Source organism: Equus caballus, chromosome 3, assembly GCF_041296265.1.
Source record: "Equus caballus isolate H_3958 breed thoroughbred chromosome 3, TB-T2T, whole genome shotgun sequence".
Lineage (NCBI taxonomy): Eukaryota > Metazoa > Chordata > Mammalia > Perissodactyla > Equidae > Equus > Equus caballus.
Window position 1 is genome coordinate 75,456,930 of NC_091686.1, and position 27,354 is coordinate 75,484,283.

Genomic DNA, 27,354 nt, shown 5'->3' on the forward strand with positions numbered 1-27,354 from the left:
CCCCAACTGCCAATGCCAGTGACTACAGTGACACCAGTAGCAACAAGCTACCAGTGACCCCAGAGACACAAGCAGTGACAAAGAGGGCACCAGCGATGCCTCTGGCAGAGGTAATGGAGAGTGGATAGTAATTTCTCAAATCTAGTTAGAGGCAGCTCTGGTAAGAGAAACAAAAAACTTGTGCTATAGAGCCACCTACTGAAAAACAAAAGAAAGTCCTCTATTTACCGTGTGTTGAATTGTTAGATTCAAAATAAACAAAGATTTACATAAATAAAAAAGCTGTTCACTACTTCAAATGCACTAGCAGAGGAATGATTCAGCACACACCATGAAAACCACAGTAACACAGTATCACATACACAAAAACAATTCTCTATAAACCATACTTAAAGACAGGGAAGACCGTGATCTAACAAAGAGAAAATTCAAAATAGCTGTCATGCAGAAACTCAATGAGCCACAAGAAAACTTAGAAAGGCAGTCCCATGAGCTCAGGAGCAAAATTAATAAACAGAAGGAATACTTTACCAAAGAGACTGAAATTCTGAAACAGAACCAAACAGAAATTTTAGAGTTGAAGAACTTAATAAATGAGATGAAGGATATATTATAATGCATTGAAAGTAGATCAGACCAGAACGATATGAAAAAGAGAATTAATGGACTCAAAAATAGAAATCTAGAAATGATTCAGGTAGAAGGGGAGAGAGAACTAAGATTTTTTAAAAAATTAAAAAACTCTACAAGTACTATCTGACTCTAGCAGAAAAAGCAACATAAGGATAATGGTATCCCTCAAGGAGAAGAGAGAGAGAGAAGGGAGTGGAGAGCTTATTTAAAGATATAATAGCTAAGAACTTCCCAAACTTGGGAAAGGAAATAGATATACAAATTCATGAAGCTAATAGAACTCCTAATCATCTCAATGCAAAAAGACCTTCTCCAAGACAATGTATTACAAGTCTGAAAATTCAATGATAAAGAAAGAATTTTAAAGGCTGTCAGGGAAAAAAAAACCCAGTAACTTACAAAGGAATCCCCATTAGGCCATCAGCAGAAATTCTATAGGCCAGGAGAGAGTGAAATGACATACTCAGAGTATTGAAAGTTACAAACTGTAAGCTAAGAATATTCTATCCAGTCAAGTTATCTTTCAGATATGAAGGAGAAATAAAGTCTTTCTGAAACAAACCAAAACTAAGAGGGTTCATCACCACTAGACCTGCCTTACAAGAAATGTTGAAAACAGCTCTTCCACCTGAAATGAAAAGGCAAAAATACGCAAAACTTTGAGTAAGGTGATAAGTAGATAAACATAGTCAGAAAATTGCAACTGTATATCAGAATACATTGTTAAACAATTACAGCATAAAGGTTAAAGGGAAAAAAGTATTAAAAATAACTATAGCTACTTCAATTGATAACAAACTCATAACATAAAAAGGGATAATTTATGAAAACGAAAACATAAAAGGGGAAGGGGAAAAGGATGAAACCTGTATAGGCAAATGAAGATAAAATGCTATCAGCAGAAAAGGGACTGTATTATCTATGAGACACTTTATACGAATCTCATGGTAACCACAAAACAAAAAGCTAGACCAGAGACACAAACAAAACAAAGAGGAAACTGAGAAAAAAATCATAGCAAACCACCAAACTAAAATGGCAGATGGAAACAAAAGCAAAAAGAAGCAACAGACATGTAGAGCCACCAGAAAACAAAAGATAAAATGGCAGTTCTAAGTCCTCATATATCAATAATCACCCTAAGTGTAAATAGCTTTAATTCACCAATCAAAAGACAGAGTGGCTGGATGGATTAAAAAACAAGCCTCCAGTAGTCCCATCTCAGCTCTAAAGACAAACAGGCTCAAAGTGAAAGGATGGACAATGATACTCCAAGCAAATGGCAGCCAAAAGAAAGCAGGTATAGCCATATTTATCACAGGCAAGATAGACTTCAAGACAACAAAGGTAACAAGAGATAAAGATAGAAATTATATAATGATAAAGAGGGCAATCAATCAAGGAGACATAACGTTTATTAACATATACGCACCTAACACAGGAGTACCAAAAAACATAAAGCAATTATTAACTGACCTAAAGGGAAAAATTGACAGCAAAGCAATAATAGTAAGAAACATCCCTTATAGTAATATAGTAATAGCAACACCCCACTTACATCAATGGATAGATCATCTAGAGAGAAAGGCAACAAGAAAATATCAGCCTTACATGAAACAATAGACTAAATGGACATAATAGATACATACAGAACATTCCATCCAAAAGCAGTAGAATACAAATTCTTCTCAAGTGCACATGAAACATTCGCAAAGATAGACCATATTTTGGAACATAAAACAAGTCTCAATAAATATAAGAAGATTGAAATTACATCAAGAAAGAAAGAGAAGTTACATTAGATACCATAGAAATATGAAGGATTATAAGAGGCTACTGTGAACAGCTATACTCCCGTAAATTGGACAACCTAGAAGAAATGCATGAATTCTTAGAATCATACAACCTTACAAAACTGAATCAAGAAGACATAGAGAATCTGAATATACCAGTCACTAGTAAGGATATAGAAACTAATCAAAACCTCCCCAAAATCAAAAGTCCAGGCCCACACTGCTTCACTGGTGAATTCTACCAAACATTCAAAGAAGATTCAACAGCTATCCTTCTCAACTCTTTCAAAATACTGAAGAGAAAGGAATGCTTCCCAATTCACTTTACAAGGCCAACATTACCTTGACACTAAAAGTAGACAAGGACAACATAAAAAAGAAAATTACAGGCCAATATCTCAGTTGAACATAGATGCAAAAATCCTCTACAAAATATTAGTAAACTGAATACAACATACATTAAAAGGATCATACAATGTGATCAAGTGAGATTCATTCCAGGGATGCAAGGATGGTTCAACATCTGCAAATTAATCAAGGTGATACACCACATTAACAAAATGAAGAATAAAAATCATGTAATCATCTCAATAGATACAGAAAAAGCATTTGACAAAATTCAACATCCTCTTATGATAAAAATCTCTCAATAAAATGGGTATAGAAAGAATGTACTTCAACATAATAAAGGCCACATATAATAAAGGCCATATATGACAAAACCACAGCTAATATCATACTTAATGGTAAAAACTAAAAGCTATCTTTCTAAGATCAGGAACAAGACAAGTATGCCTACTCCTGCTATTCTTATTCAACATTATACTGAAAGTTCTAGTCAGAAAAATTAGGCAAGAAAAAGAAATAAAAAGCATCCAAATTGGAAATGAAGAAGTAAAACTGTCACTATTTGTAGATGACATAGTTTTATATGGAGAAAACCCTGAGGACTCCACCAAAAAACTATTAGAAATAATAAATAAACACAGTAAGGTTGTAGAGTACAAAATCAATACATAAAAATCTCTTACACGTTTATACACTAAAAACAAAGTAAAATAGAAATTAAGAAAACAATCCTATTTACAACTGCAACAAAAAAAGTAAAAAACCTAGGAATAAATTTAACCAAGGAAGTGAAAGACCTGTACCATGAAAACTCTAAGATATCATTGAAAGAAATTGAAGAAGACACAAAGAAATGGAAAGATATTCTGTGCTCGTGGATTGGAAGAATTAACACAGTTAAAATATGCATGTTACCTAAAGCAATATACACATTCAATGCAATCCTTAACAAAAATCCCAATGACATTCTTCATAGAAACAGAACATAAAATCCTAAAATTTGTATGGAACCAAAAAAAGACCACAAATAGCCAAAGCAATCCTGACAAAAAAGTACAAAGCTGGAGGAATCACATGCCCTCATTTCAAATTATACTACAAAGCTATAGTAAAGAAAACAGCATAGTATTGGCAGAAAAATAGACACAAAGATCAATGGAATGGAATTGAGAGCCCAGAAATAAACCTATACATATATGGACAACTAATTTACAACAAAGGAGCCAAGACCACATAATGGAGAAAGTAAAGTCTCTTCAATAAATGGTGTTGAGAAAACTGGACAGACACAAGCAAAAGAATGAAACTAGACTTCTATCTCACACCATACACAAAATTAACTCAAAGTGGATTACAAACTTGAATGTAATACCAGAAACCATAAAACTCCTAGAAGAAAACACAGGCAGTATGTACTTTGACATCTGTCTCAGCAATATCTTTAGGATATATCTCCTCAGGCAAGGTAAACAAAAGCAAAAATAAACAAATGGAACGTCAACAAACTAAAATCTTCTGCACAGCAAAGAAAAACATCAAAAAAAACCAAAAAGACCACATCCTGAATGGTAGAAGATATTTGAAAATCACATATCTGATAACAGTATAGTATATAAAACATATAAAGAACTCATATAACTCAATAACAAAACAAACAACTCAACTGAAAAATGAGCAGAGGATCTGAATAGACATTTTTCCAAACAAGTCACACAGATGGCCATTAGGCACATGAAAAGATGTTTACCATCACCAGTTATTAGGGAAATGCAAAGCAAAACCTAATGACGTATCATTTCATGCCTGTTAGACTGGCTATTATCAAAAAGACAAGAAATAACAAACTTTGGAGAGGGTGTGGAGAAAAGGGAACCCTTATACACTGCTGGTGGGAATGTAAATTGGTGCAGCCATTATAGAAAACAGTATGGAATTTTCCTCAAAAAATTAAGAATAGAACTATCATATGGTCCAGCTATTCCACTTCTGAGTATTTGTCTAAAGCATGTGAATACATTAATTCAAAAATATATATGTACCCATCAATTCATTTCAGCATTATTCACAATAGCCAAGATATGGGAAAATGTAAGTGCCCATCGACAGATAAATGGATAAAAAAGATGTGGTATATATATATATATATATATATATATATATATATATACACAAAGGAATAGTACTCAGCCATAAAAAAGACAAAATCTTTCCATTTGTGACAACACAGATGGACCTTAAGGATATTAATGTTAAGTGAAGTAAGTTAGACAGAGAAAGATAAATATCATATGATTTCATTCATGTGGAATATAAAACAAACAAAACAAAAACAGTCATGTAAATACAGAGAACAGATTGGTGGCTTCCAGAAAGGAAGGGGAGTGAGTGGACGACAAAATGGGTAAAAAGGGTCAATGCTGCAGTGACAGAAACTAGATTCTGGTTGTAAGCTATCATCTATATAGAATTCAAATTATAGTGTTGTACGCATGAAATTTGTATAATGTTATAAACCAATGTTAGTTCAATTAAAAAAAAGGAAAACACATCTAATTCACTTGTAAAAGCAGCTATGAAGATTTCCAGCAGAATGTAGAAAGTGCCAATGCCTCTTTTAACTGTCTATGAACTTTGGGAGAAGAAAAATGTATTGAAGGAACTCTCCAGTTTAAAGGAAAATTTAGAGGAAATATTTCTACCTAAGGACTTGCTTGGTTGGAAAATAAAATTATTTCCCCTTTCAACTCTTTAGCTAGCAAAATGTTTTCAAAGTAAGAAATTGCCTCAGGACAGTAATGAAATTGAGGGTAAAGATTATATCCATGGTTGAGCTCTAAGACTCTCCCGTAATCTATCAGAAAGATTTAAGGCAATGCCTCTTAGACATTCTTGTCCAAACCAAAGTGCTTCTAAAACTCATATGGGCCTTGATCCTCAGTAGTTTGACTGAGAGCTCAAAGGTACAGAGCAGCATGCCTTGAAGTTAGTTGTGTGTACAGCATGTGTCTAATGATGAAAACCTGAGTAAGATTAATGGAAAATCTTCAGATTTTTTAAGAGTTTTGTACTGTCCAAAGCACTACTAGCTTGGAAGGAAAAAAATGAAAGACGTATTAAAATTTCTGGGTCTCTATACTTCTATGGGCAGGAAACAGTCTAGGAATGCTACTCACCTGTAAACACAGGCCATTTCTTAAAATAAGCACGGATGACTTTCAGAGCCAAGTGCTCAGAAAGTGGAGCAGAGAATCAAGGAATACCAATCCTTGGGAGCAGACCTGGTCCTACTCTACACACAATTCATGCTCCTAAGCAGAGAGACTTGGTGACATATGCCTGGCTGAATCTCAGAAATGCTATGAAGCAAAGACTACTACATGCTTTTCATTTTCCCCATTTTGAACTATTTCTATTACTACTATGTCATCACCATGACTCCTGTTTCTATTACTATAGAACAACTACCTTACTTGTAAATCTTTGTCTTTTTAGATTCAGCCACCAGTTTTATTCAAGCTTAGGCACATATAAACCAGTCATTGCCCAAATATTTTAGACAGCTGATCATCACAAATTTTTTAGAAATGTGGATCACTTTTGGTAGGTCTTTGTGAATCTGAGATATCATTCAGGTTTTAAGGAAAATGATTAGTAAGTCAATTTTGAATGAAGTGCAGTTATACTGTTTGGATAAAATGGGGTTAATATGTGGCCTAAACACAATCCTCGAAATACATGAATGTTGTATTTTGAATGGTGATTACCCTTCTCCATATTCATTTATGGCAAAATTAAATTGACATCACGAGCACTTCAAAGTAACCATGAGATCTCTGGTCAAAAGTTGAAATTGTGAAGTTTTCTTTCCTAGACACTTCTAGATAGTTGAGGTTTTTTTCTAAGAAAAAATCAGTATATTGACATACTGTGTATACTTAAGGACAATTCTGATTTAATTACAAGGTTATAAGTAGACATTCCACGGTTCAAGAGAAATAAAGTGAGCACAACAGGACCTTGAAAAACCCCTATTATATTATGAATTCTTAGTTTTGGGGGGTGTGATATTGCAAAGAAAATTTCTAGATGTTTGGCAGAGAGCCTTCAAAAATTGATAATTTCACGGCAATAATATTGTCATTTAAAATTATATGAATTGGTGACCTATATTTTAATCTTAATCCATTCTGTTTGATTTCCAATCTACATAGATTTTACAAATTCTTACATAGAAATATAGTATACCCAATAAAAATCATTGTCAAAATCCAGAAACATTGTTCAAATACAATGTCAAACTAGCACACCACAATGTTGTGGTCCCTTTAAAACACATTGAAATTATGACTTTTGTTCTATCCTGAAAACAATGCAGTTTTATAATTATGAGTATTGTTCAATCATTTTCATATATATTTTGCAATAGAAATTTCAGATGACTTTAGAGATTTTCTTATAGTAAATTTCAATGCAACTTTACAGAGAGAAGAAAGTTGTTAAAATAAGTTTTCCTTCATTTCGTAGTAGACCAAATATAGCTATTTCAAAACAGCAAATTGCTATACATTCAGTTATAACACCTAGGACAATTTGGAAAGACTTCTTGCCTCATGTTAAGAATCTTTGTTGTGAACCTCAAGTCCTTGAATAGTTTCACCTGATTCTTCTCTGTGCTCATGTAGAAATTCTTAAAATACTTTCTAAAACATTAAAAAATGCCTCATAGACATTCAGCTACTGTCAAGGGGAGGGAATATATATAGCAGGCACCATCATCTAACATCCTTCTAAAGACTTGTCAAATCTGTACGTAACGAAGAGATCATTTCTGCATTATAGGCATGAAAATGGTTGTAATTAACTTCTCAAGCCCAACTGCATGGTGAGAGGGATAATTATAAAAGAATTCAAACCAATCTCAGCTTAATTATCCTGCACAGGGATGGGGTGGGGGCATTTCCAATAGCCTCCTGTTGTGCTATTGGAACCAAAGCAAGCTTGATTAGTACAGATTATGTCAGGTTCTTCATCCAGATACTTACATTAACTATCAAAGTAAAACGCAAGTGGTAACCTTGCGAACTTATACAACTATTTCAGAGAACTTCAGTTTAAGGGTGTTTGAAAGAGAAGGGTAGGTGATAGATTAGGTTGAGGTTATACACCTTGGAGAAGAAAGATACTCAGACAAGGATTCAAATCTGATTTGACAACAATGGCAACAAATTAAAACGTGTCACTGTTTTTGACAGGTTTGATACTAAAAGACCCCTTTTATTTGATTTGTGCCATTATAGTCTTTAGTGTGAAGAGGAGGGAAGCCCTGCAATTTCTATTAAGACAGAAATTATGCAAGTGTTATTATTATTGTCATTATTATAAACCTGAGTATCAGTGTATTTCTGTTCCTTATCATTTTAATGTATATATTTTTGAAAATTAGTAAAAACTTATTTTCTTCCTTATTTTAAATCTAAAGAAAAAGATAGAATACCAATGTTATTGTAGTGAGGTGTACAAATAATTACAATAATGGATGAAGCACACAGTATGAAGTGATAGGTACTGAAGAGAAAGCTATTAAAGGACTAATTAACATTATATGAGTGCTTCTTATAAACCTCCAGGACTGACCATCTTGGGGACATTGCTCTTAAGCCTTATATAAATATTTTTTTCTTTCCATACTATGTAATCTAAAAAGGCCTTAAAAACTTGTAATAATAAAATATAGGCAGAAACACATTAAAACAAGGATTAAAAAATGTACCACGTAAAAGAGACTGCTGAGTTTCTATCTGCAGATAAGCTAAACGTATTTACTACAAACAAATCTCAAATATAGCTCTGGGCTTCCTGGAAGTCTCAGAAAGTATAAAATAAGTGATATTGATGTGGAATAAGGCTGCCCCAGCTAGAGAAGCCCAAGGTGACCTGGCCTACATGCCAAACTATACGACCCAGTGGACTTTTTTTTATGGTATGAATTAGGACCGCCCCAGGGAGAGAAGCCCAGGGCATCCTCACCTACATGCCGATCTATATGGCCAGATTCGTATCTAAAGTTATATGACCGCACAATAACCAGACCCCATCTGCACTGAAATCATTTAATGACTTTTTACATCATCTTTTCTTTTCTCCAGTAAAAATAAGTCACGTACCCTTGCCTTATAAAATTAGCCCTAACCCTCAACTCGGGGCAGCAGCAGGAGCTCTGACTGCCCGTGGGTCTTGTCCCCACACACCAGCTCTGCCTGCCCAGGGGTCCTGTCCCCATGCCAGCGGGGGCAGCAGCAGGAGCTCTGCCTGCCCATGGGTCCTGTCCCCATGCCAGCGGGGGCAGCAGCAGGAGCTCTGCCTGCCCATGGGTCCTGTCCCCATGCCAGCAGGGGCAGCAGCAGGAGCTCTGACTGCCTGTGGGTCTTGTCCCCACACACTAGCTCTGCCTGCCCATGGGACCTGTCCCCATGCCAGCGGGGGCAGCAGCAGGAGCTCTGACCGCCCGTGGGTCCTGTCCCCACGCACCAGCTCTGCCTGCCCATGGGTCCTGTCCCCATGCCAGCGGGGGCAGCAGCAGCGGCAGCAGCAGAAGCTCTGCCTGCCCATGGGTCCTGTCACCATGCTATTCCACACTATTCTCTAAATAAAAGAGCACTACTGCCAGATCTTGAGAGTCTAAGAAATCTTTCTTTCGACTCCTCGGCTCACCGATCCCGCATCAATATGACTCTCATTGACTAATAGATATGAGATGCAAAATATTAGTGATACACAATTCTGAGAAGAAATTGTTATGTGAAATATTAAGTAACCTGGCTTCGTATCAAGATTTCTTCAAAGAATAAAAGCACGAAAATTAACTTCATTTAACATTTTTCTATATGTAATAGAATATATATGATAATCTAATGTTATATACATCAATATATAGCCTTAATATATTTTATTTAAATCTATTTTATACCTGCACTCAGTCTTGTTTTAATTTCCAATTCCATTTTCTAATTTTTTTAGTTCATTTCTGTTTATTTTTTTAGTGCTGATAAAATGAAGCATATATTTAAAGTAAACTATATGATAGCCTGAATGAACTCATGCTTGTATAAATATATGAAATATGTGGAAAGTTTTAAATGATGATGCTTGATTAATTCAGATTAAGCCAGTCTGACATATTTTTCAAGTCTACATTTATGAAAAGTCAGTTTCTGTAATTAGTAGGTACGTGTGGCTAAAACCATGGGATTAGCTCTTGAGAGTTGTTTTAAGGGAAGCTATATAAGTAATTATTCTTAGTTATCTTTTCCCATTCTTGAATTCTTTGCCTCTCACTTCAACAGGCATTCCAAAATTACTTTATTCTACAATACGTTAACAAATGGTTCTAGAAAAATAAATCCTAGGAATAGAATTTCCAAAGTTTTCTCTGAAAATGCTAATGGCAGCAAGTGATCATTTCCTTGTAACAAATACCTCATATAAGGACAAAGACAAATATTTTGGCCAAAAAAACTAAAAGATCTCCAAATTGAGTAGGCTCAAAATGAAAGGAAAAGGAAAATATATGTTTCAAATACTGTTTTAGGAGCAAAAGCAAAATCCAATACTTTTGTATTACTCTCTGCATTAGTGGCACCTTGAGCAGTGTGACTCTTTCTCATCCGTAGTCCCAGCTCCCCCCAGCAGATTCCCTGTGCTTCCGCTGAGCGGTCACAGATCCTGGCCTTAAGGTCACCTCGTCTCTTCTTTTGTCCTTCCATCCCTCAGATGGTTGCTGCTTGCTGTGTTTGCTAACCTCTGGAGTCCTCATGAACCACTGTTAGCACTTCTAGGCATGCTTGCATTTAAATCTCTTTCCTAAGTGCCCTTTATTGAATTACTTAGTATTGTTTTGGTTTCCTTGCTGGACACTGACTTAAACCACTACCCTTCGTTGATGACATGGACAAGTTAAATGACAATCTAGAAGGACAAATGCATACCTGTTACTATTATTTACTCCAACAAGATATGCAAAACAAAGGAAAAAGGATTCGTGAGAATAGTAAAAATCTGGCAAAAGTACTTCTAGGCATTTCTTTAGGATTACTGTTCTGGGACAGAAAGACTCAAGCTGATACAGTCACAGCTTCCCTCAACAACAACTAGAAGGTTAAATAACAAATAACAATAACAAATTAGTAACTGGTTTTTAAAATGTAAACATACTTTATGTTTTACATATAAATAGTAAAATACAATCTAAAATACCATATTCGGTTCTGCTAGAATTTCCTGGAATTCCTCAAAGAAAAATGTGCAATAATACCCCTTCATTAGCAAACATTCATAAACTTACTTAAGTCACACAGGTAATACTACATTGAACAAAGAAAGAAGTGGGACATTCCTTCAGCTTTTCCACCATTGACACAGAATGTCTTAATCCTTTCTGATACAGATCTCTAGAACATTTTTCTTTATTATGAAGTGCAACTTCCTTCAAATAGCAGATTTCGGCATTTTGATTTTACGGGACGTCTCTGTTAAATAGTAATTTTTTGAAAATGAAACAAGTAATATTTCTTTTTAAGGCATTTTATCCTTTACTCCTTTTTCTCTTGCAGTGTATGTTCCTTTACTTTATGGCAAGAGAAAGTAAGACAAAATATTTTCTTTTCCTGTATTCGTGTTGCCTAGAAGTGGTTCATATTTAAAGTTTATTCTTTCACCTTGGCCAATCTGACAAGGACAGATGGTTCATATATCAGGAAATACCCTGAACTGTGAGGCGAGGCTCTCACACTTTGTGTACACAGTGTCCTACAGAGGTGACTATAATGACTGTAATACATCATCCGGAAATGGGGCTGCAGAAACAGGGTGAATCCACGTCGCAGGAACAAAGGTTATTTATTTCTGCTGTTTTGATAGGAGCTGCTAGAAGCATTTTTCTAATGGTTCTAATGAGTCTCTGAAGACCTTGCTTCTTGTCTTATTTCTTACAGTACCTAAAAATAGAAGTCAGTATTCGTGCAGCAATAGAGGTAGATAAATAGATTCAGGAGCATTCAACAAACCACTTGATTTTTTTTTTTCCCCGAATGGACTGCAGGAGAGTTTAAGCTTGTATTCTATGGTTATCCTTAATCTCCTCAGGAAAACACCAACAGTTCATATAACATATATGTAATAGATACTAAAAGAGCGATTCATAGCCATGTCCAGAATCGTTCAAATATATTTCAACCCTATCTTATGAGTATTTATTTAGTATGCTCACTACTATGACCTTTGACTATCAGACATACGAACTGCTCCTTGACAGAACAGTTTTGTTTACCACAAGAGTGTTACCTTGACGATACTCCTGGCAATTCTATAGCTATAGCTAAAGTAGCTGCACAGTTATTTTCAAAATTCTACCTTTAGCTGGAAATTATTCTCTACAACTTTTTAAAATTAGGAAGAGAAGAGCCTTGGATTCAGATAATAGTGGGATAATGCAGGCATGACTGTGGGAGGCTTTCTAAGCTGGGTCCTATCAACATGGCAACCTGATGGATGACCAGGACTCTTAGACCAGTCATTTATCACCACAGGTCTGAGACTAGAACATTCCATCCCAGGAGGGATCAGACTCTTAGAAAAATCTGCTCAAATCTTAAAACTTACATAAACTTAATTTGGAACAGAGAGACACTTAACAAAGATTTTTGAGAGAATAACTAAAATGGTTGTATATTTACATTGAATGACTAGTTTACTTTTTAGGGTAGAGAAAAAATATTATATTTATATAAATCTTAGTGTCTCAGTGACTTTGCCAAGCTCCTTGGCATTTCAAAATATTTCCTTTTTTACTTCTCCTCCCTCTGACTCTTTAGTCATCCAATTGCTAATCTCTTCCCCTCCTTTTCCTGTCTTTCTCTACTAAACAGTCTTCCATGTGCTGCACTTTCTATTAAAAGGAGCCTGGAAATTACTATCCAAACTTATCAGTGATACTGTAAAGACAATTTTGTTAAAGTCTATTGAGTTCCTGAATACATCAAACATCTGAATCCCTACACCATAAAAAAAAAATGCCTACAAGACTGAGTGCTTTTATTTCTCCCTCTCATGGGCAAGAGTGGACGTACATTATTTTACCCTTTATGTGAGATAAATTTATGCTTCTCTAAATACATACTACAGGTTTTAGTTTATGTCTTGATGTAATATTTCAATTATGAGATAAACCAAGCTTATTTTCAAAGTAAGAAAAGCAAAACTGAAACTTTGTTGAAACCAATCATAAAAAATGTAGACTTTTCCCCATCAGAGTGTGGAACTAGGAGATAGTGTGAGAATTCTTAATTCTGTATTTATTTGCCTATTTCAAACTTTGTTGTATCAGTACAGTAAAGATATTTTAATTTGACCCCCACCTAAAGGATTAAAATTTATGAAAAAAACATATGAAGCAGAAAACTCTGTGTTGAACAAGAAAACACAATATGGAGAGACATTACAAAAAGAAATTTTCTTATCTCTGAGTTAATGAAATGAGTGGATCTAGTCTTAAAGAGTCAGAATGACATCTCATTGAATTTGAAAATAAAAAGATACAAGAAAAATGTTTATCTGCAGAAGATTTAGAAATTTAATTTATTTACTCTTAAATTCTTCTCTTGTGTACATAATTTGAGAATAGGAATTACATGTAAATCTTTTAAAATTTCTTTGAAATTTTATCTGTCATTGAAATATATTGAAACTTTTTAAGCTGAATTCCCATGAAAAGTCTGATTATAATAAATTGCTTCCATTGCCTCATTTCGGTCAGCAGGACCATTTATTTTACTTAATATGGGTGAATAACTTATTCTCCTAGACTATATTATTTTAAATAGGTTCATGTTGCAAAAAATAATGATGATTATTATCCTTATTGCCTATTACAATGTGAGTAGTGTGTAACTAGCTCATAACTGTTTCATTTAGAATCAGTGCCATATAAAATACACAGAAAGATAATTTGTTACAAGATTTTAACATATGCTATTTTTCAGACTCCATAAATTTATCAACCATGCTAATAAATCTGCAATAACAGCAACAACATTTTCCTTTTATTATACATCATTTATAATAATAATGGTTTCTTTTTATTATCTATCATTTATAAATAGAAACCAAATATTTTCCCCTCAATCATAAATCTAAATGATACAGTATATTATTGACTACTTTATCACTTTATAATACAAAATCAGATATACTCTAAGTAACACAATGAAAAATCAATTCAAATACTTATTAAAAACCATGTTCCAGTATATTTTAAATGAATAAATAAAAATAGCAGGTTCACATTAAGAGATCAAGTGAACATTACAATGGAGGAGAAAAATTCAGTCCAAAATCAGATTTCAGTGTCAAGATTTCGAAGAGTCAATAATCTGAATAGAAATGGTATATTCAAAGGTCATGGAAAACATTTTGACAGAATTTTACATTCAATATACGTTTAAAGCTGATGAATAGAATGCACAGATATAATGCAAGCAGTCATATTCTTGCGGTTTTTTAAATTAATTTTTTGTAAAGTCTATACTTGTCTTCTTTTGGACAAGAATGATTTATGAAATAATGAATAGCTGCATTTTGCTTCACCACTACCCAAGACCATATCCTTCTCCATAAATGAAAATAAAACCATCTTTGGAGTTCTTTGTAGGATGGTAGCCAGGAAATTTGCTGTATTGAATGGAGAAGGAAAAGGAATTGTTTAGGGTGACCCAAGGGTGTATAACTAGGAGTAATGGCATGAAATGAAGTAAAAAGAAAATCTAGGCTGATCTTCAGATCGATGTCCTAAGTTTATTAGGCTACACAGCTCTCTCCCAAGGGAAATGGTGAAAGCCCCATTATTTCAGTCACTTAAAATTAACCAGGCAGAATACTCCAGGACATAATGTAAAAAATAATCCTGTATTATTGGAATCAGATGGAAGAGATGCTCTAACAAGTCTTTTCCATCATTAATTTCCATGGTCTATGAACTAGTGATTCTGGCTGCAATTAGCAGTGTTTAAATGAAAGTGCTATTTCAATACCTCAACTAGCTTCCCTGGAGCTAAAAAGCCTGGCCCAAACTCAAAGTGAAAACAAGGGGAGGAGGACTGGAGCCAAACCAAACTACAATAAATATACTTAGAAGTGACAAAAGAAGGAAATTCTAATGTTGTCAGTGCTGCTATACATGGCTGTTTGGTCTTTTTTTTTCTTTTACAAAGGAAACTTTGGTGGCAGTCCCAGTATTATTCTTTTTCACTCATGCATCATCTTGATTCATTGATTTACTTTCAAGTTTGGGGATAATGAGTGTTTGGAGAATGTAAGGCTTGGCTCTCTGGTTAGTCACTTGAAATTTGTCCATGTCTTCATTCTCCCCATTTATATGTTATTTTATCAAGCATATTACAAAAGATTTAAATACACCAATGAATTCTCAATGACATCTGTCCAGAGCAACGAAGCACAAGATCTCTAACTAGTCTGACACCCAACACAAGCAGTCCAGGTGATAATTTTTAACAAGTATTTAACTTTCCTTCAGATATCTGTGAATTATTTACTCTCTTTCTTTATCAAGCAAAAAATGGGAGAAACCAAAAGAAGCGACTCTATATTATTGACTCTGATTCTGAAAAATAAATTTCAAAATAAGAATGAGAATACTTGACTATCATACTTTGTAGAAATAAATATTTCAAAAGGGCAACATGAACACTGAATTGTAAAGGAGTTTCCCAGGGAAACGAAAACCTTTGTCATATCAATAGCTATGATCTTAGAGGTCTGTGGGATGTTTGTGGAAATGCAGAAAAAGAATTTGGCTGATTGTACTTTTAATAAAAAGAAGCAGACAGGCCATGTGTTTTCCTAATTCTTCAAACAAAATAATTTTTTATGTTTTGAACCCCATAGTCATTACTAAGCCACAGTCTCTGCCCTCAAAAAGCACGCAGTCTAATGAGCAGGAGGAGGGAGAAACATGAACATAGCGTCAATTGTAATCACAAGGTTTAATAAGTACAACTATAGGCGACAGAAAGATGAACTTGCCTGACTCATTCAAGGACAGAGCCACAGTTTGCTAATCTGTGACAGTGTGTGCGTATTGTGAGGATATGAAAAGGCATTCCGGCAAGTTGGGACAGAATGAACAATTACGTGGAAAAATGAAGTTGAAAGTGTGTTTGGGGAATTATAGTTGTATGTGGCCACAGAGAGAGAGAGTGTAGGAAGGAGTGGTGAGAAAAAAGTCAGAAATAATAGAACAAAGATTCTGAGTATTATGGATGCTACTCACTGGCCATAGAGAGCCATTAAAACATTCTGTGTTTTTTCATTTGTTTGTTTGTTTAGCTGGGGACTGCCATGGTCAAATATGCAAATTGCAAAGATTGCTTTGATGGACAGAACGGAAAGAAGAGGTTGCTGGAACCATGGAGATCAGTTAAAAGTCTAATTCAACAATGCAAACAAGAAGGTGAGCATTTTTCTTTTCCCAAAATTCTTCCAAATTTAATGTGGCCTTCTCACTCCCCTAAAAAGAAACCTAGGAAATATTGCCAGATCTTGGATAAGTATGAGCCTTTCTATCAGAATTCAGAGGAGATCAAATGTAATTAAGCTGAAAGAGATAAAAGTTTATCCATGTCACTTATGGCAAGACAACTGAAGGGGCTAAGCTTAGAAGACCACAGGAGGGCGCTTTTACTGAAAGCAGCATCATTCATTATCAAAAAGCAGCACCTCAAAAACATTCTTCTGAAGGAAGAAAAATGTATTTTTCTATGATCACTTTTAGAACTTCTTTTTTCAGTCATATTTTCTCTGATGGCAGGAACATGGGCTTAGCCACATGAACACTCACCTCACAGGGATCATGTAGCTGTGGACACCTTTAATGGAACACTCTTTTAATCATTTTTGAAACTACCTCTATCATTGGGCACTACCTAGGTATCAACTTTTTTTTAACCAGTTGCTCTACACATTGATGATTTATTTTAAACTTTTCAACTCACCTTTATCATAAACATTGAAACTTTCCCAAAGTCTATTACCACCGAATGAACTTTACTAGGGAGGAAGCTTAAATCTTATCATTGGAGATATTTTCACCTGTCAGATGTTTCTACAGCAATTGTTTATGCCATTGTCATCAAGCAAGGTCCAGGATGTTCGATGCCACAAGTTGTTCATATAGCCTCTCTCTGTATATTCAAAAGTGATATATATTATCTTAAAATCTTCTCTGGACTATTGGCACTTCACTCATCACAGATGACCTTATATCCCAAAGTCATCAGAGAAATAGAAGAGAATAAGCACAAGAACGCTTACAAATTTCTCAACATCCACATATAAACTTCCCTTCACTTACATTCATCTTTTTCTCCTTTGTTCCACTTCCATTAGAAGGGATGTCTTTCTACATGCATGTGGAGGGTGTTAAATATTGCAAGGTACTAGAGCTAAAAATGAAAAGAAACAAGGGCAAAACCATAAGGATAAACACCTCCAAATTGTAGGGCAAAGTTGGCACACTCTTTGTATCTCACCTAAAACTGTTCTCAATTATCTCTCTTGACATGTAAAACTTTGCGATATGAGAGACAACTGAATTTGAGACAAGGTTGTGAAATATTGCACTGGAGGAAAATATTTCTTAAAAAAAAATTTCTCGAGGTCAGCCCAGCGGCATGTTGGTCGAGTTCTTGTGCTCCATTTTGGCAGCCCGGGGTTTGTGGATTCAGACCCCGGGCATGGACCTAGCAGTGCTGGTCAGGGCATGCTTCGCAGCACCCCACATAAAATAGAGGAGGACTGGTAACAGATGTTAGCTCAGAGCCAATCTTCTTCACAAATATATATATTTCTAAAAAACTACAAAATTTTTATGTCTTTCTTCCTTGTAATCCTAGGCTCTTAGAGGAAATAAAGTTTTCCAAGAGATGCCAGTCATAACCATCTTTGTCTTTATTAACTTTCCTTCACATATCTAGAGACCCTGATTACTAAAGGACAGTGTTAATATCAGCTTTACTTTGCAAAGCATGATTTGTTTTTTGAGTATTTTATAAATAAGGAAAGTGACCACTAGGTATTAAGTAATTTATCTAAAGTCATAACCCTGTCTGTCTAAATTCATGAAAATTTTCAGTAAATATTTTTAAAAATTGTCTCTTTTTCTGGCAATTACTTTGTGTTTGCTTTCTGTTATGAGCTTTGCATATATTTTCTTTACTTCTCCTGTGAAGGAGGTATGATTATCCTGTTGCTGCAGATAAGAAAACTAAGGTTGAGTCTGATCGGTCTGAGAGTGAAGAGTGAGTCCATAAAGTCCTTAGCAGATCCACCATCACTGGGCTGGTCCACATTGCCGTAAAGCAGAACTGGAGGCGTGGCAGCAGGTCTTAGTCATCATCTCAGTAGCTGAGCAGTGAGGAAGGAACCCAGTTGCCAGTCACCACTGGGTATCCTCCAATTTCAGAAAACCAAGCCTGGCACCACAGGCAGAGGTGAGGTGCAGAGGAAGCAGCCATTGTGACCTCAAATTCATGACATCTTCTAGTGGCATCTACTATAAGAAAATACTTAAGATATAAGCAAATGAATGACGTTGTGGAGGTTATTTTTGTGCAGAACATTATCATAAAGAAGGTAAATCAGGAAGCAACTTTGTGGTATAAGAGGTAGAGAAATGATGTAGTTTGCTGTCGTTGAAGGGGATGAGGAACAGCAGCAGCTGATGTTACAGGTGGTGCTCTAGTTCAAGGCAGTGAATATGCAGCAGATCACAACCATCATGGCTGTTAACCATCCCAAATTACCAACAGCACCACCAACAGAGAGAAAATGAAGAAAAGGTAAATTCAAAGACTGCTCCTGGAGGGGCCGGCCCCGTGGCCGAGTGATTAAGTTCCTGCGCTCCGCTGCAGGCGACCCAGTGTTTCGCCAGTTCCAACCCTGGGCGCGGACATGGCACCACTCATCAAGCCACGCTGAGGCGGTGTCCCACATGCCACAACTAGAAAGATCCACAACTAAGAATATACAACTATGTACCAGGGGGCTTTGGGGAGAAAAAGAAAAAAATAAAATCTTCAAAGACTGCTCCTGGAAAACAATCCAATAATGCCATTCTTACTGCACATGGTGGTGATTGTCATCTTACTAGACATGTAGTCACTATGACCCTCAATCATGATACACTAAGCTTCCCTGGACAGTGACGGACAGTGCTGACAACCATGGTTAAGGTAAAGGAAGTAGACTAGTTAGAACATACACTAGGGCTGCATTCAACCACTCGGCAGACAGCCTCTTTACCAATGACAGCATGGGGAGGTTATCAATAAAGAAGAAGAGGAAAATCGAGAAAATGAAAGCCAGAGAAAACAGCCACCTCTACTTTGATACTGCTACATCTTCAATTACCTACCCCGACATCCGCAAAACTCTAAATTATAAGATGACAAAGAGAAAAAATGTAGCACATCAATCATCTGAAAAAATTCTTTAGCCCAGAAAACCCTAAACTCTTGCTACTCAAAGTGTGATCCAGGCACCAGCATCATCAGCGTCTCCTAGGATCTTGTTAGAGATACAGAACACTCAGGCCCCACTCAGATGTACTAAATCAGAATCTGCATCTTAACAAGATTCCTAGATGATTTGTATACATGTCAGGCTTAAGAAGCACTACCTTAATTCACAAGAGGGCAAAAAGACATTAGCATCAGATCCACCAGACGAGCAAAATACATCTGCTCTGAGGCTGTGCAAGGGATTACTGATCTAATGCTGGCCTAGCAACTCTAACTTCATCCAGTTTTGTTATTCAACTAGAAGTAATTGACATGAGATTACGGCAATAAGATTTGAGCTAAGGGAGATACAGCTCAGATGTCAGAAAATATTGAAAATGTATAAATTTGTAAAGGTTATTAGCTTTGAAACTTTTCAGTTGGTTTGAGTAATCTTAAAATAATAAGTAAAATAAAATATGACAAAATAAGAAAATTAAAATCACTTGCCATCAAAAGAAAAAAGTGAATGCAAATGAGTAATCCTTTTGTTGTTCTTGGGAGCCAAATTTTCCAGGTAGAAGACAAATTCTACAGATGGAAGATTTAAGATACTAGGTGAAAAACAAAAACAAAAACAACCCCTGAAATCCTAAATTTGAATTGGAAATATTGTTTTGAACTCATGATGCATATCTTTAAAATGTAATATTTCTTAGATATAACAACTAAATGCAATATATTATTCTGGATTGGATCCTAGATTGGTAAAACCTTGCTATGCAGGACAAATTAGGATAATTGAATTGGCAAATGTTGAATATGGGATATATTTTAGATAGTATTTTATCATTACTTTAAATCTGATATTTCTAGTGTGGTTACAAGATAATATTCTTGTTCCTAAGAGATGCATGATGAAGTATTTAGATTATAAAGGATCGTGATTTCTTCAATTTAGTCTCAAATGTTTTAGCAAAATAATATTAATACATATAGTAATATATGATGTATATATCCATATATATCAATCCAGATAGATTGATAGATAAAACAAAAGTCACTAAATTCCTACAATTGGTGAATCTCAGAAACATACAGAATATGTTGCCATATGTGAAAGCAAGGATGCTATCAAAGACTGCTGGAGTTGCATCATAAACTCCATTGAAGGCTCCCACAGGGCAAAGGTGGAAAAATTTGAGCATTAACAAGAACAACCGCTACAATATATTGAAACACAATATGTCTAACTTCATGAGTTTATCAAGATACAAAAATAATTTTTTTAAATTCCCATTCATCATTTTTGGAAGATATCTAGAACTAACTTGCTATTTGAAAACTAGTGAATGAAAGAAAATTATCAGACATTTATCTTGACAATTATATCACAAATAACCAAATAATTATTGAGATGTTTCTCTGTACGAAAATATTGCAGCTAACAAAGAAAACATCATAGAAAAGACCATTTTTCAAACCCCTAATGAAATCTTGAATTTAGGCAATGATAATCAACAGCCTCTAGCAACCATAAAAACATGGACAACTAGCTAACTTGTTTTTCCTAATGGAAGTACACAAACCCCTATGAAGTATTCTTGCCAAAAACATCTAACCTGAATCTGATTCCAGTTCCTGTATTTTGAAAGAAAGAAAGAAAGAAAAGAGAGAGAGGGAGGAGGGGAGGGAAGAAGGAAGAAAGAAAGATGAACTAAGGAATGGAACTGAAAACTTTCTAAGTCCTCGCTATATGCTCCTGGACTAGATAATTAGAACTGTCTGCATTATCTATATAGCAGGAGGAGTTTTGTTGTTGTTGTATTTATGTAACAATGTCCCTTTTTGATAATTTTTTTTATGTCTGGATTTTTTTAAGGCACCTTTAAAGATTTTCACATGTTCTCATACACCATCAAGTTGAACAAGGTGCAATTTTTCGAGAACTTCATTTTTATTTTGCAATGTAACTTTAAAAGATATTTTCAATGTTAAACTGTAAAAACTTGTTAATAAAGACTTAAATAACAACTACAGCAATACCCACAACAAAATCAATAGTGGAGTATAAGAAGGATAACATTTGAGAATACAGTCATTGAAGAGAATGAGTAAACATAAACTTGGCCTTCAGAAATAACAGATGTGTTATAAAGAGGTGGTGAGGGAATTCTAGAATTAGTATCAAAAAGTAGGTGAAGCTTCAATGTTCAATAGAGATAATATATAGCCCATTTAAAAAATATCTGATTAAAATTTTACATAGAGAAAAGTAACAAATGATAATTTTATACTTTCGTGAATTTTCACAAATGTAACTAGTACCCAGATTAAGAAAGAGAAAATTAGCAGCATGTTATAAGCCCTCTTCATGGGGCTTGATGAAAGGAAGAACTGAGAATGGAAAATCAGTATGACAATGTTATCTCTAGTATAGGACAAAAAGGAAAAAAGGGAGAAGGAAAGGAGGAAAAGATGGAAGGAAGGAAGCGGGGAAGGAGAGCAGGATAGGAGGAAGGACACAGGGAGGAAGGACCTGGGGCAGTAAGAAGGAAGGGGCCACAGAAGACCTAGGGGAAAACACCACCATCCTAACCATCCTGAGGTCTTTGAACAGCTTCATTTCTGAGTGAGTAGAGGGAGGGTCTGGATTGGGTGTTTCCATCTCTGTGCAAGTTTCTCTGCAGATGCAGTACCAGCAGAGCATGCAGTTGGAGGAACCAGCAGAACAGATCCATTCAGTCTCACCTCACCCAGACAGAGCTGGAAAAGATGCAGATGGAGCTGAGTCACAAGAGGGCTTAAGTGGGGCTGGAGCAAGTGGCTAGCACCAGTGCTAGGAGCTAAGAACATGAGGTTTACTGCAACCAAGAGCCCTTGATGTGCATTCTGCAGCTTCAGGAGCAGGAGGCTCAGATGGAGGATATTAAGAAGAAGCAGGCAGAGCACAGCAGGTTGTTTAAGCAGCAGCTGGATGCTGCCAGCAAGAAGCTGCAAGAGAAGGAGGACCACTCAGCTGAAGCCTAAGAAACCATTAGTTTGTCAAAGGGGAAGATATGGGAATCACAGTGGAATGTGATGAATGCGGAGATGCAGGTGAAGAGCCTGGAGTCTGACAAGCAGGAGCTGGAGGAGCAGATGGACTTGCAGCACAAAAAAAAATGCCAGGAAGCTAATCAAAAATTCAGGAACTCCAAGCCAGTCAAGAAGTGAGGGCAAACCAGGAACAGAGGATTAAGGATTTGAAGCAGAAGCTGTCCTTGCAGGAACAGGATGCTGCCATTGTGAAGAACATGAAGACTGAGCTGGTGCAGCTGCCCGAGAGGGAGAGGGAGCTGAAGCATCTGAGGGAGGAGAACCTGCGGAGATGTGAGAGACCGACAGGCTGCTCAGGGAAGAACTGGAGGGCCTGCAGGGGTGTTAGGAGAAGATGCAGGGAAATCTCATTGACCTGGAGCTGGAGAAGACTACTGGAGAAGCTGCAAAGCTGGAAGGGACGGGAGCAGATCACAGGCTTGAACATTAGGACCCTGAAGACCTTTCCAGTTTCATTGTCCAACTGCAGCAGAGAGAGCTTGCCCTGAAGGAAGGGAGCAGCTGCAGCACCAGCAGCCCCCCCGGGCCTGGAGAAGTTTAGGCAGCAGCTCCAGGAGGAAGTCTACCAGGTCTGCAGTCAGCTGCTGGAGGGGAGGAAGAAGCGGAAGACCCACGAGGACCTGGCCTGAGACTTCAGAAACGGGTCCTGCTGCTGAAAAAGGTGAGAAAATGGAGGCCGAGAGAGGTTGACTTGGCAGGAGTCCACAGTAGAGAAGGAGCAGCATTCCTGCCTCTGTTCCTTACCCTGACCCTGTGTTGCCTCCCTCCTGGGGGCACACATATTGGTCCGGCTCCCTACCTTTGTCTCTGAATGGCTCCCTTCCACCTTCCTGAAGATGCTTGTATGGCACACTGCATGTGGAAGAGCTCACAGCCATGGGCTCCTGAAACAAGCAGCTCGTGTTGCCACCCTCTTCTGGCTGCCATCCAGTGGGTGTTTGGGAATCTAAAAGGTGCTTGTGGTGAGATAGGAGATACAGATATGTCTATTTTTGATGCTGTGACTTAAAATTAGCAACTTGGAAAATGGTGTTAACTGCCTTTTCTCCCCAGCAATGAAAGTTAAGAGAATCACAGATCTCTGGGGCAGACAACAGGAAGGTGAGAGATGGCGAGAACAGGTGCCCAGGACCAATTTTTTGAGGAACTTCCATACTGTTGTCCATAGCGATCTTGCCAATTTACATTCTCATCAACAGTGCACAAGGGTTCCCTTTTATCCACATCCTCACCAACACTTAATTCTTATCTTTTTGATTCCAACAGGTGTCAGGTGGTACCTCATTGTAGATTTGGTCTGCATTTCCCTGAGGATTAGTGATGTTGAGCACCTTTTCATGCACCTGTTTGGTATCTGTATGTCTTCTTTGGAAAAATCTCTATTCAGATCCTCTGCTCATTTTTTAATTGGATTATTTGTTTGCTATTGAGTTGTATGAGTTTTCATATATTTTGGATATTAGCCCCTTACATGATTTGAAAATATTTTCTCCCATTTTGTGGGTTGCCTTTTCATTTTGTTGATGTTTTCCTTTGCTCTGCAGAAGGTTTTAATTTGATGTAGTCCAATGTGTTTATTTTTACTTTGGTTGCCTTTGCTTTTGGGGTCAAGTCCTAAAAAATGTCACAAAGACCGACGCCAGGGATTTTGTCATCTCTGTTTGTTCTAGGAGTTTTCTGCTTTCAGGTTTTACATTCAAGTGTTTAATCTATTTTGAGTTATTTTTTGTGTATTGTATAAAATAGTTTTCCAGTTTCATTCTTTTGCATGTAGTGTCTGGTTTTCCAAGCACCATTTATTGAAGAGACTGTCCTTTTTCCACTGTGTATTCTTGGCTCCTTTGTCATAAATTAATGGATCATATACATGTGGGTTTATTTCTGGGCTCTCTATTCTGTTCCATGATCTGTGTGTCTGTTTTTATGACAAAACCATACTGTTTTGATTACTATAGTTTTGTAACATGGTTTGAAAATGGGGAGCATGATGTCTCCAACTTTGTTCTTATGATTTCTTTTGATAGGGATGGCATTGCATTGGTAGGTTGCTTTGGGTAGTACAGACGTTTTAACAATATTAATTGTCATAATCCATAAGCGTGGGATATATTTCCATTTATATGTCTCTTGTTCAGTTTCTTCCATCAATGTCTTATAGTTTTCAGTGTACAAGCAATTCACCTCCTTGGTTAAATTTATCCCTCGGTTTTTTATTCTTCTTGATGCAGTTGTAAATGGGATTATTTTCTTAATTGCTCTTTTTGATAGTTTTTTATTAGAGCATAAAGACAGAACAGATTTTTGTATATTGATTCTGTATCCTGCAACTTTACTGAATTTGCTTATGAGTTCTACCATTTTTTTGCTGGAGTCTTTAGGATTTTCTATGTACAATATCATGTGATTCGTAAATAGTAACAATTTTACTTCTTCCTTTCCAACTTGGATTCCTTTTATTTCTTTTCCTTCCCTAATTGCTCTGGCTAGGACTTCCGATACCATGTTGAATAAGAGTAGTGAGAGTGGGTATCCTTGTCTTGCTCCTGTTCTTAAGGAAAAGCTCTCAGGTTTTCACCCTTGAGTATGCTGTTAGATGTGGGATTGTCATATATGGCCTTTACTATGTTGAGGTATGTTCCCTTTATACTCACTTTGTTGAGAGTTTTTATCACAAACAGATGTTGAATTTTGTCAAATGCTTTTTCTGTATCTATTGAGATGATCAGGTGATTTTTATCCTTCATTTTATTAATGCGATGTATCACATTGATTGATTTGCAGATGTTGAACCATCCTTGCATCCCTGGAATAAATCTCACTTGATCATGGTGTATGACCCTTTTAATGCATTGTTGAAATTGGTTTGATAATATTGAGAATTCTGCATTTATGTTCATCAGGAATATTGGCTTATAATGTTCTTTTCTTGTGACATCCTTGTCTGGTTTTGGTACCAGGGTAGTGCTTGCCTCATAAAATGAGTTTTAACGTGTTTCTTTCTCTTCTACTTTTTGGAAGAGTTTAAGAAGGACAGGTATTAATTCTTTGAATCTTTGGTAGAATTCACCCGTGAAGACTTCTGGCCCTAGACTTTTGTTTGTTTGGAGGTTTTTTGTTACTGATTACTGATTACTAAATCTCCTTACTAGTAATAGGTCTGTTCAGATTTTCTATTTCTTCAAGATTCAGTCTTAGAAGGTTATATGTTTCTAGCACTTTATCCATTTCTTCCAGGTTGTCAGCATCTTAAAGGTTTAAAATCATTATAAGGAAGCATTTACCTAACAAAAAAAAATCACAGTCAGAGCAAATGTACACATTATTCTGGCTCAAGGGGAATGAAACACATAGTGGAGTATTCTTGTTTCAGAGTTAGCTCTAAAAATTAGCTTCTCCTTCTTAGCTAAGGAGTGTCAACAAAGAAGAAAAAAATTAGCACTATTTATAAGACATACTAAGAGATTAAAATATAAAGTCTAACAGCATATTTCTATCCATTCTTAAATAGACTCGTGCTACCCAGTACATCACAGTAAAAACAACAGATTTTCCTCAGGGGTCTCCATGAACAAATATGGTATAATTTACCTGATATGTCTGTTGACTCACCTTCAAGTACGAACTACTAAAAACCCAAAATGTGTCAGGATGTCAAACTCAGAAGTCAACCCAATTTTGACGTTTCTACAATTTATCTTACTCTACTTAGTAAATATATCAGTGCACTCATGAGTTCTAAATCCTGAGAGTAAACTTCAGTTCCACCTAACAGTCAGCTATGTTTCTAAAAGAGCCTTTTCCCTGATATTTCTAAACCTTTGCTGATCAAAACACCCAAGCACATTCCTCAATAAAAGCGCACATCTGTTAATCAAGTATACTTCACAAATCCTGAATTGTTACAAGCTCCCTTACAATCCAGCAAGGCAAATGTAATTTAATAAGGAACAGTCCACACAGAATTATTTTGTTTTTCGAGGAAAGCACATAAAATAGGAGAGGGAATAAACTGGCAAGATGTTTTCATTTACTCAAGTGATAACCTTGAAATGAACTAAAAATGCCTCCTGCAAAATTGACCTAAACTGGGGAAATATTGCATCTCGGTGGTTATGAATCACCTTCTTATGACATGATATGACAAAAATCATGTGTACCTACAAATCTGCTAATACAATGAGAAGGGAGATTAAGCTCCTCTATCTATTTGAAAGCTATTTCCTCAGAAGTCTACATATTGGAAAATTTTTCATTTCTAAAATAGATTTATAATTTTCAGTAAGAAGAAACCATTCAAAACTCTTATTACAATGGGGAACTTTTGCTAATTTTATGCTACTTTTTATGAGGCTAAAAATTAACCTTATACATCTTTCAACCAGTCCTTTTAAATCTCTTTCAAAAATCTACACAATATGTCTTATGCCTGTATGATAGTTCATTAGCCCTGAAAATTATGTAATAAAATTCCTTGATAATTTGTTATATCACAATTAATGGTACCAGAGTGCTCCCAAGAAAATAATACTGGATTTTACTAGTTTGAATTCACTTTGCTAACAAATTGATAAACAAATATTTCTATTATTCTTTTAGATAAATACATGGTTATTTTCTTTTTACTACATAGTTTTTAAATGCCACACTGGGAACAATGTGTATCTTGATACTTTAAAACCTACAATAATGTCTACTTCTGGCTATAAGGGCATAATTGCAATTTGTTTTTACTGTATTTTACAAGTTGTCAGTTTTTGACAAATTGGAAAAAGAAAATTGGCCTTTTCTTACGGATCATTTGAGAAGCACATCCCTATTCTGCTACAGCCTAGATTACAACAAGTTCAAATGGATTCTGCCTTGTTCCCATCTTTTGGGGCTAAGCTTTTCCTTTGCATACTATCACAGAAAAG

The 27,354-nt window shown here is 35.9% G+C and overlaps 1 pseudogene; it reads left to right on the forward strand.

Moving 5' to 3' along the window:
- LOC100066802 (mitotic spindle assembly checkpoint protein MAD1-like) overlaps nucleotides 1–23,252 on the forward strand; it is a 196,448-nt pseudogene extending 173,196 nt beyond the window's left edge.
- Nucleotides 23,253–27,354: the final 4,102 nt, after the last annotated feature.